We start from the raw sequence: 11,442 nt of genomic DNA, 5'->3' as shown, positions 1-11,442 counted from the left end.
GATGGGAAGCGGCTGACAACCCGGGGCGCTTGGCCCAGTGATCCGTGACAACCTAGAGGGGGCTGGGGGGCTGGGAAGGAGGCTAAGGGGGAGGGGACGTGTGTATACTCATGGCTTAGAACTCAGCATCCAAAAACTGAAGGTCAGGGCACCCAGTCCCATCACTTCATGGCAAACGGATGGGGTTTTCCATTTTTTAATGGAAACAGTGGTGGATATTATTATCTTAGGCTCCCAATCACTGAGGACAGTGGCAGCAGCCATGAAATTAAAAGAAAACACTTGCTCCTGAGAAGAAAAGCTATGACAAACCTAGACAGTGTATTAAAAAGCTGAGACATCACTTTGCGGACAAAGGTCTGTGTGGTCTAACCTATGGTTATTCCGGTAGTCATGTAAGGATTTGACAGTTGGACCGTAAAGAAGGCTGAGCTCTGAAGAACTGATGCTTTTGAACTGTGGCACTGCAGGCCCTTGGACCCCAAGGAGATCAAATCAGTCAAACCTAAAGGAAATCAATCCTGAATATTCATTGGAAGGATTGGTGCTGAGCTGAAGCTACAATACTCCGCCACCTGATGCGAAGAGCTGACTCATTGGAAAAGACCCTGATGCTGGGAAAGATTGAGGGCAGGAGGAGAAGGGGACGACAGAGGATGAGATGGCTGGATGGCATCACCGACTCGATGACCATGAGTTTGAGTAAGCTCTGGGAGATGGTGAAGGACAGGGAAGCCCAGCATGCTGCAGCAAAGAGTCAGACACCACTTAGTGACTCTACAGAAACAATGGTTGATTCACGTTGTGCACAGCAGAAACCACTACATCATTGTAAAGCAACTTTCTTCCAGTTAGAAAAAAAAGCTCCTGAGGTGGAAGTGGCTTGGAATATCCACTTGGCTGGAGCAGAACAGATGAGGAAGGAAGTGCTTGGAAAGGAGAGGAGAGCTAGGTCGGGCCCCATTCATTGTAGGGATGTTGACTTTTGCTGAAATGAAGTGGGAAATCCCGGAAAGGTTTTGAGCATGGTCTGCTTTATGTTTTTAAAGGGTCACTCAGATTATCATGTTGACAATAGACTGAGTCAAGGAGTAGGGAATGGTGAGCAGTCCAGCTAGTTACAATTGTTACATTGGGAGGTAACAATAAAGTAGAAATAGTGAAATTGGTGAGAAAGGTTTAGATTCTTGATGTATTTCCAAAGGAAAACCACCAGGAATTTCTACTGGTTATGATGCCCTCTAGGTTGCATTTGGCATCCTGACAATCAGCACTGTCAAAGTTTTAGCTGCATCACGGCATTCTCTGTATCCTGGAGACAAGTGTACAGCTTAAATACATGTACATCTTCCCAAGCTCAATCTCCATATCAAAATAAATGAGCACTAACATTACATAAATCCTGCCTAGGGAACTGGATAAAGCATCCATCTTTAACCATCTATACTCTGATCATAGGTTATGAAAAGTCCAAAGCCAAAAGGAATGCAGAATGCCTCCAGCTGGTATGATATTTTATTGGATAAAAAAATATAGAATGTCATCATGCCTGTGACGCATTCCTAATCAGAAAGGGAAAAGAGAGCAGAAGAAAGGAAGGCAGACCAGGTAAGTGATAGAATGTGCTGTTCCTAAACTGAGTGACTAGAATGGTGCAACAGTTCTTGTCAATATTTTTAAAAGCAAGCGACAAAATTGCTTTCTAATTGACGACATTAATAATTTGTATCTTGAATTATTTTATTTAAGATGAAGACATCAGCATAGTTCTACTAATCTATTCCTTCCCTGATTTTCTCAGATAGACTGAGATCTTTTTTGTTGTTGTTCAGTTGTCCAGTCATGTCCAACTCTTTGTGGCCCCACGGACTGCAGCACACCAGGCCCCCCGTCCCTCACCATCTCCTGAAGTTTGCCCAAGTTCATGTCCATTGCATCAGTGATGCCATCCAGCAATCTCATCCTCTGATGCCTTTCTCTCCTTCTGCCCTCAGTCTTCCCAGCAGCAGGGACTTTCCAATGACTCGACTGTATACATCAGATGAACAAAACACTGGAACTTCAGCTTCAGTATCAGTCCTTCCACTGAGCATTCAGGATTGACTTCCCTTAAGATTGACTGGTTTGATCTCCTTGCAGTCCAAAGGACTTTCAGGAGTCTTCTCCAGCACCACAGTTTCAAGGCGTCAATATTTTGATGTTCTGTCATCTTTACAGTCCAGCTCTTGCAACCGTTAAGTGACCACTGGGAACACCATACTCTTGACTATACAGACCAGTGTCAGCAGAATAAGTCTTTGGTTTTCAACACACTGTCTCAGTTCAGTTCAGTCACTCAGTAATGTCCAACTCTTTGAGACCCCTTGGACTGCAGTACGACAGGCCCTGTCCATCACCAACTCCCAGAGTTTACTCAAGCTCATGTCCATTGAGTCGGTGATGCCATCCAACCATCTCACCCTCTGTCATCCCCTTCTCCTCCTGCCCTCAATTTTTCCCAGCATCAGGGTCTTTTCCAGTGAGTCAGCTCTTTGCATCAGGTGGCCGAAGTATTGGAGTTTCAGCTTCAACATCAGTCCTTCCAATGAACACTCAGGACCGCTCTCCTTTAGGATGGACTGGGTGGATCTCCTTGCAGTCCAAGGGACTCTCAAGAGTCTTCTCCAACACCACAGTTCAAAAGCATCAATTCTTCGGCGTTCACCTTTCTTTATAGTCCCACTCTCACATCCATACTTGACTACTGGAAAAACCATAGCCTTGACTAGACAGACCGTTGTTGGCAAAGAAATGTCTCTGCTTTTTAATATGCTATCTAGGTTGGTCATAACTTTCCTTCCAAGAAACAAATGTCTTTTAATTTCATGGCTGCAGTCACCATCCGCAGTGATTCTGGAGCCCAGAAAAATAAAGTCAGCCACTGTTTCCACTGTTTCCCCATCTATTTGCCATGAAGTGATGAGACTGGATGCCATGATCTTAGTTTTCTGAATGTTGAGCTTTAAGCCTACTTTTTCACTCTCCTCTTTCACTTTCATCAAGAGACTCTTTAGTTCTTCACTTTCTGCTATAAGAGTGGTGTCATCTGCATATCTGAGGTTATTGATATTCCTCCCAGCAATCTGGATTCCAGCTTGTGCTTCTTCCAGTCCAGCATTTCTCATGATGTACTCTGCATAGAAGTTAAATAAGCAGGGTGACAACATACAGCCTTGATGTACTCCTTTTCCTATTTGGAATCAGTCTGTTGTTTCATGTCCAGTTCTCACTCTTGCTTCCTGACCTGCATACAGGATTCTCAAGAGGCAGGTTAGGTGGTCTGGTAGTCCCATCTCTTCCAGAATTTTCCACAGTTTATTGTGATCCACACAGTCAAAGGCTTTGGCATAGTCAATAAAGCAGAAATAGCTGTTTTTCTGGAACTCTCTTGCTTTTTCCATGATCCATTGGATGTTGGCAATTTGATCTCTGGTTTCTCTGCCTTTTCTAAAACCATCTTGAACATCTGGAAGTTCACAGTTCACATATTGCTGAAGCCTGGCTTGGATAGTTCTGAGCATTACTTTACTAGCGTGTGAGATGAATGCAATTGTGCGGTAGTTTGAACATTCTTTGGCATTGCCTTTCTTTGGGACTGAAATGAAAACTGACCTTTTCCAGTCCTGTGGCCACTGCTGAGTTTTTCAGCAGCACTTTGACAGCATCATCTTTCAGGATTTGAAATAGCTCTACTGGAATTCCATCACTTCCACTAGCTTTGTTTGTAGTGATGCTTCCTAAGTCCCACCTGACTTCACATTCCGGAATGTCAGGCTCTAGGTGAGTGAGAGTGATCATACCTTCATGATTATCTTGGTCATGAAGATCTTTTTGTACAGTTCTTCTGTGTATTTTTGCCACCTCTTCTTAATATCTTCTGCTTCTGTTAGTCACATACCATTTCTGTCCTTTATTGAGTCCATCTTTGCATGAAGTGTTCCCTTGGTATGTCTAATTTTCTTGAAGGGATCTTTAGTCTTTCTCATTCTATTGTTTTCCTCTGTTTATTTGCACTGATCACTGAGGAAGGTTTTCTTATCTCTCCTTGCTATTCTTTGGAACTCTGCATTCAGATGGGTACATCTTCCCTTTTCTCCTTTGACTTTTGCTTCTCTTCTTTTCTCAGCTATTTGTAAGGCCCCCTCAGACAGCCATTTTGCTTTCTAGTGGAAAACCGCTAGACCATTCAGGTATGACCTAAATCAAATCCCTATGATTATACAGTGGAAGTGAGAAATAGAAATAAGGGACTAGATCTGATAGACAGAGTGCCTGATAAACTATGGATGGAAGTTTGTGACATTGTACAGGAGACAGGGAGCAAGACCATCCCCAAGAAAAAGAAATGCAAAACAAAAAAAAAAATCCACTGTCTAGGTTTGTCATAGCTTTCCTGCCAAGAAGCTTCTGATCTGATGGCTGCAGTCACCATTTGCAATGATCTTAGAGTCCAAGAAGAGGAAATCTGTCACTGCTTCCACTTTTTCCTCTTCTATTTGCCATAAAGTAATGGGCCCAGATGCCATGATCTGCAGTTCAGTTCAGTCGCTCAGTCGTGTCCAACTCTTTGCAGCCCCACAGAATGCAGCATGCCAGGCTTCCCTGTCCATCACCAACTCCCAGAGCTTGCTCAAACTCATGTCCATCGCATTGGTGATGCCATTCAAACCATCTCATCCTCTGTCGTCCCCTTCTCCTCCCACCTTCAATCTTTCCCAGCATCAGGGTCTTTTCCAATGAGTCAGTTCATCACATCAGATGGTCAAGATATTGGAGTTTCAGCTTCAGCATCAGTACTTGCAATGAATATTCAGGACTGATTTCCTATAGGACTGACTGGTTGGATCTCCTTGCAGTCCAAGGGACTCTCAAATGTCTTCTCCAACACCCACAGTTCAAAAGCATCAATTCTTCGGTGTTCACCTTTCTTAATAGTTGAATTCTCACGTCTATATCCATACATGACTACTGGAAAAACCATAGCTTTGACTATGTGGATCTTTGTCAGCAAAGTAATGTCTCTGCTTTTTAATATGCTATCTAAGTTGGTCATAGCTTTTCTTCCAAGGAGCAAGAATCTCTTAATTTCATGGCTGCAGTCACCATCTGCAGTGATTTGGAAACCCCAAAAATAAATTCTGTCACTGTTTCCATTGTTTCCCCATCTATTTGCCATGAAGTGATGAGACGAGATGCCATGATCTTAGTTTTCTGAATGTTGAGTTTTAAGCCTACTTTTTCACTCTCCTCTTTCACACTCATCAAGGGGCTCTTTAGTTCCTCTTCAGTTTCTGCCATAAAGGTGGTGTCATCTGCAAATGTGAGGTTATTGATATTTCTCCTAGCAATCTTGATTCCAGCTTGTGTTTTATCCAGCCCAACATTTCTCATGATGCACTCTGCGTATAAGTTAAATAAGCAGGGTGACAATGTACAGCCTTGACGTACTCCTCTCCCGATCTGGAGCCAGTCTGTTGTTTCATATCCACTTTGAACTGTTGCTTCTTGAGCTGCACACAGATTTCTCAGGAGGAAGGTAGGTGGTCTGGTATTCCCATGTCTTTTCCACAGTTTACTGTGATCCACACAGTCAAAGGCTTTGGCATAGTCAGTAAAGCAGAAGTAGATGTGATTGGTTTTTTTGTTTTTTGTTTTTTGTTTTTAACTCTCTTGCTTTTTTGATGATCCAGATGAGGTTTGCAATTTGGTCTCTGGTTCCTCTGCCTCTTCTAAATCCAGCTTGAACATCTGGAAGTTTACAGTTCACATACTGTTGAAGCCTGGCTTGGAGAATTTTGAACATTACTCTGCTAGCATGTGAGATGAGTGCAATTGTGTGGTAGTTTGAACATTCTTTGGCATTGCCTTTCTTTGGAATTGGAATGAAAACTGACCTTTTCCAGTCCTGTGGCCACTGCTGAGTTTTCCAAATCTGCTGTCATATTGAGTGCAGCACTTTTAAAACATCATCTTTTAGGATTTGAAATAGCTCAATTGGAATTCCATCACTTCCTCTAGCTTTGTTCATAGTGATGCTTCCTAAGGACCACTTGACTTCACTTTCCAGGATGTCTGGCTCTAGGTGAGTGATCACACTGTCATGGTTATCTGGGTCATGAAGATCTTTTTTGTATAGTTCTTCTGTGTATTCTTGACACCTCTTCTTAACATCTTCTGCTTCTTTTAGGTCCATACCATTTCTGTCCTTTATTGCGCCCATCTTTGCATGAAATATTCCCTTGGTATCTGTAACTTTCTTGAAGAGATCTCTAGTCTTTCCCATTCTATTATTTTCCTCTATTTCTTTGCACTGGTCAGTGAAGAAGGCTTTCTTATCTCTTCTTGCTATCCTTGGAACTCTGCATTCAAATGGGTATATCTTTATTTTTCTCCTTTGCCTTTCACTTCCATGATCTTAGTGTTTTTTTAAATATATTTAGTTCTAAGCCTGACTCTTTCACTCTCCTCCTTCACCCTCAAGAAGTTCTTTAGTTCCTTCTTTGCTTTCTTCCATTAGAGTGGTGTCATCCAAATATCTGAGGTTGTTGATATTTCTCCCACCTATCTTAATTCCAGCTTGTAACCCATCCGGCCTGGCATTTCTCATGATGTGCTCAGCATATAGGTTAAACAAGCAGGGTGAAAGCAGACAGTGCCATCATACTCCTTTCTCAATCTTGAACCAATCTGCTGTTCCACACAGTGTTCTAACTATTGCTTCTTGATCCACATACAGGTTTCAGGAGACAAGTAAGATGGTCTGGTATTCTCATCTCTCTAAAAGCTTTCCACAGTTTGTTATGATCCCCATAAAGAATTTAGTGTAGTTGATGAAACAGAAGTAGATGTTTTTCTGGAATTTCCTTGCTTTCTCTACAATCCAGTGAACGTTGGCAATCTGACCTCTCGTTCCTCTCCCTTTTCTAAACCCAGCTTGGACATCTGGAAGTTCTTGGTTCACATAACACTGAAGCCTAGCATGAAAGATTTTAAGCATGACCTTACTAGCATGGGAGATGAGTGCCACTGTCCAATAGTTAGCACATTCTCTAGTACTACCCTTCTTGGGAATTTTTCTTATTTAGGATGAAGACTTTAGCATAGTTCTACTCATTTATTCCTTCCCTGATTTTTGTTCACATTGTCTGAGATCTTAGCTCAAGATAATTTTTATTAAGTGAAAATTATAGAGTAAGAGGTGGGACTAGGGCACAGGACATGTGTGTGGTTGTGTCTTGCCAGCCCTGAAGGGAAACTGAGCACTGAGGGGACCAGGGACTGAGCATTTCAGATACTGCTGCACCACCACGCTGGCTGCAAGAGTTGTGTGTCTGCGGACACCACCTTCCAGGGCTTTCTACCCAGCTTTCACCTTCCCTATGGTGAAGAATACCATCGATGGAAGATAACATGAAAAAGAATATATATGCACATATATTAAAAACCAAATCACTTTGCAAAAGTCTGATGTGACTTAGTAACTCAGCAACAGCAATAACACGTGAAACTAATACACCATTGTAGATCAACTATGCTTCAATAAAATAAATTTTAAAGAAAAAAGAAAGTATGAAAAAATGTTTACAGTATGCTACCCTCTGAGAAAAGAATTAGGGAAGATAATTATATATTTGAATTTGCCAATGCCTGCAATAAGAAATACTGAAAGTATATGCAAAAAAAAAAACCCATATATATCATATATATATGATAAACCATATATATATATATATATATAAGGGTAGGGAATAGACTAAACAAGCACAGAAGTAAAGTGACTTCACAAAGTATACTTTTAAATATAGCTTTTTAAAAATTTGAATCATGGGCTTATTTTTGTTGTTGTTGAAGTATAGCTGATTTACAGTATACAGCAAGGTGATTCAGTTATGTATATGTATATATGTGTGGATATATGTATGTATTCTTGTTCCGATACTTTTCCACTGTAGGTTGTGGGATATTGAGTATAGTTCCCTGTGCAATAGAGTAGGTCCTTGTTGTTTATACAAACTTATTCTTTTTATGTAAAGAATTGAAAACAATAAAAAGAATCGCAACATAACCTAATCTTTAAAAAAAAAAAAGAAGAATTCCATGATGAAGAATCAGTAGCTCCTAACACCCAGCAGGGAATATGCCACAAAGACAAGAATTGGGATCCAGCATGGGAAAACTGGCCAAGAACTCACGGAGACAGCTTTGGAACCGTTGTTGGAAAAAATATTTTAAATAGATCCGATGGGAAGATGTTGGCCTATGAGCTTTGTGTTACTATGGGCTGGGATTGTCTAATGGGATTGGAGCTGTTGAAATGGCTGTAACTTAGCCTCAGTATGTAAAGGATGGGCTTCCCTGGTGGCTCAGAGGTTAAAGCGTCTGCCTGCAATGCGGGAGACCCAGGTTCAATCCCTGGGTTGGGAAGATCCCCTGGAGAAGGCAATGGCAACCCACTCCAGTATTCTTGCCTGGAGAATCCCATGGACGAAGGAGCCTGGTGGGCTACAGTCCACGGGGTTGCAAAGAGTCGGACACAACTGAGCGACTTCACTTTCACTTTCATGTAAAGGATAGAATTCGTTCCACTTATACGTACTTCGCAGAAGTATTGGTTTCACAGTTCGTCTTTTCTGGCAGTGAGCAGAACTGCTCTCGTGAACTTCATGATGAGAGGCTTGGGTGACAATGGGTGCAGCTTTCAATGGCACCTGCTGTCACACAGAGACGATTGAAGCTGAAGTGTTGGGATCATTGATAGCATATGACTAGAGCCCAGGCCCCCAGCGTCTCGCGTGGTTACCATATCCCGGTGTGATGTGTGCAGTGGTGGTCCCTCTGACTATATTAAGGGGGCCTCTTCTCAGAGCTGAGTGGTACACAGTTGGCACTGTGGGAGGCCTTTTCCCTGTGACCGCAGGTGTGTGTGCCCAGTGAGAAGTTTCTGAAAATGGGAGTCCGGGGAGTGGGCCTGGGTCTGGTCTGTGTCTTCACTGGGATTTACATTTTTCGACCTCCCACTGTGGCTGGTACCACTCCGTACTCAGTGGCAACTGGTGGTGGATTAGTTCTCTGCAGCATGCCTCTTCTGTACGACAAACAGAAAGTAATCAAGCATGCAGAAGTCATACAGGTGTATGGAGCTCTGAAATATGATCCCATCAGTCTGATGCTGGGAATCTACCTGGATCCAGTGAACATATTTATGTGAGTTGCCAGTATTCTAACACCTGGAGGCAATAGAAAGAAGTGAAGTGACCAGCTTCTGACTTCTTAATACATCAAATATCTGGCTTGTTTAATAGGGGCAGATATTAAATAGTTTGTGCAAGCAGCTTTTGTTGAAGTTTAGAAGATAAGGATTTGAGACTTCCCTGGTAGTCTAGTGACTAAGAATCCTCCTGCCAATGCAGAGGACATGGGTTTGACCCCTGGTCTGGGGATATTCCACGTGCCATGGGGTGATGAAGCCCCATGTGGCACAACTACTGAGTCTGCTCTCCAGAGCCTGCAGACTGCAGCTAGCAAGCCCGCGAGCTGCAGCTAGTGAAGCCCATGCACCTAGACGCTGTGCTCTGCAGCAAGAGAAGCCACACAACAAGAGACCTACACTCAGCCACGAAGGCTCAGCGCAGCCAAAAATAAATAAATAAAAAACAAATGTTTAAAAAGAGAGAGGGTGCTACCAATTATAGGGAACAGGATAGTCTCAAAGTATCTAGAGAAAAAAAGAAGGTAAGAACTCATTGCCATATGTAATACAGATAATCAGTGTGAGTTCAATGCATGATGCAAGGACCTAAAGGCTTAGGGAGAGGGTAGGGAGGGAGGCAGGAGTGGGGTTCAGGATGGAGTGGACTCATCTATACCTATGGCAAAAAAAAAAAATCACAATATTGTAAAGTAATAATCCTCTGATTAAAATTAAAAAAAAAAAAAGAACTTGTGAGCACGTTTCATGTGTGCCAGTAATATAATGCTTCAGGTCTGCTTTTTCTTCTAGAGGATAAATTCCGTAGTTCTCTGCCAAACGGCACACACACAGTTTCAATTCTCATGTTGATAACTCGAAAATGTACTTGGAAGTGGTCAAACAGGAGATGGCAAGAGTGAACATCAACATTTTAGGAATCGGTGAATTAAAATGGACTGGAATGGGGGAATTTAATTCAGATGACTATTATATCTACTACTGTCGGCAAGAATCCATTAGAAGAAATGGAGCAGCCCTCATAGTCAGCAAAAGCAAAATGTAGTACTTGGATGCAGTCACAAAAATGACAGAAATGATCTCTGTTAGTTTCCAAGGCAAACCATTTAATATCACAGTAATCTAAGTCTATGCCCCAACCACTAATGCCAAAGAAGCTGAATTTGAACAGTTCTATGAAGGCCTACAAGACCTTCTAAAACTAACACACACACACACACAAAATGTCCTTTTCATCATAAAGGACTGGAATGAAAAAGCAGGAAGTCAAGAGATACTTGGAGTAACAGGCAAGTTTGGCCTTGAAGTACAAAATGAAGCAGGGCAAAGTCTAACAGTTTTGCCAAGAGAACGCACTCATCATAGCAAACACCGTCTTCCAACAACACAAGAGACAACTCCACACACGGACGTCACCAGACGGGCAATACCAAAATCAGACTGATTATATTCTTTGCAGCACCAAAGGTGGAGAAGTTCTATACAGTCAGCACAAACCTTAATCAAACCCCTTACAATTACATGGTAGAAGTGACAAATAGACTCAAAGGATTCGATCTGATAAACAGAGTGCCTGAACAACTATGGACTGAGATTTATATCACTGTACAGGAGGCAGTGATCAAAATCAGCCCAAGAAAAAGAAACGCAAAAGGCAGAATGGTTGTTTAAGGAGGCTTTACAAACGGCTGAGAAAAGAAGAGAAGCAAAAGGTGAAGGAGAAAAGGAAATGCAGAGTTCTGATTCTGCAGAGTTCTGAAGAATAGCAAAGAGAGATAAGAAAGCTTTCCTAAATGAACCTTGCAAAGAAATAGAGAAAAATAAAAAATGGGAAGGACTAGAGATCTCTTCAAGAAAATTAGAGATACCAAGGAAACATTTCATGCAAAGGTGGACAATATAAAGACAGAAACAGTACGGACCTAACAGAAGCAGAAGATATTAAAAAGAGGTGGCAAGAATACACAGATTGAAAGTCATTAAGTCGTGTCTGACTCTTTGCAAACTCATGGACTATACAGTCCATGAAATTCTTCAGGTCATTATACTGGAGTGGGTAGTTTGTGTCTTCTCCAGGGAATCTTCCCAACCCAGGGATTAAACCCAGGTCTCCTGCATTGCAGGCAGATTCTCTATCATCTGAGCCACAAAAGAAGCCCAAGAATACTGAAGCGGGCAGCCTATCCCTTCTCTAG

At 42.1% G+C, this 11,442-nt stretch overlaps 1 pseudogene; it reads left to right on the top strand.

Annotated features, from left to right (window-relative positions):
- The first annotated feature begins 3,805 nt into the window (after nucleotides 1–3,805).
- LOC101121361 (growth hormone-inducible transmembrane protein-like) lies at nucleotides 3,806–9,289 on the top strand (annotated as a pseudogene).
- The last annotated feature ends 2,153 nt before the right edge of the window (nucleotides 9,290–11,442 follow it).

The sequence above is a fragment of the Ovis aries genome, chromosome 11 (assembly GCF_016772045.2).
Source record: "Ovis aries strain OAR_USU_Benz2616 breed Rambouillet chromosome 11, ARS-UI_Ramb_v3.0, whole genome shotgun sequence".
In the NCBI taxonomy this organism is placed as follows: domain Eukaryota; kingdom Metazoa; phylum Chordata; class Mammalia; order Artiodactyla; family Bovidae; genus Ovis; species Ovis aries.
The sequence above is the reverse complement of the archived record's forward strand: the minus strand, read 5'-3'. Positions and strand labels throughout refer to the sequence as shown.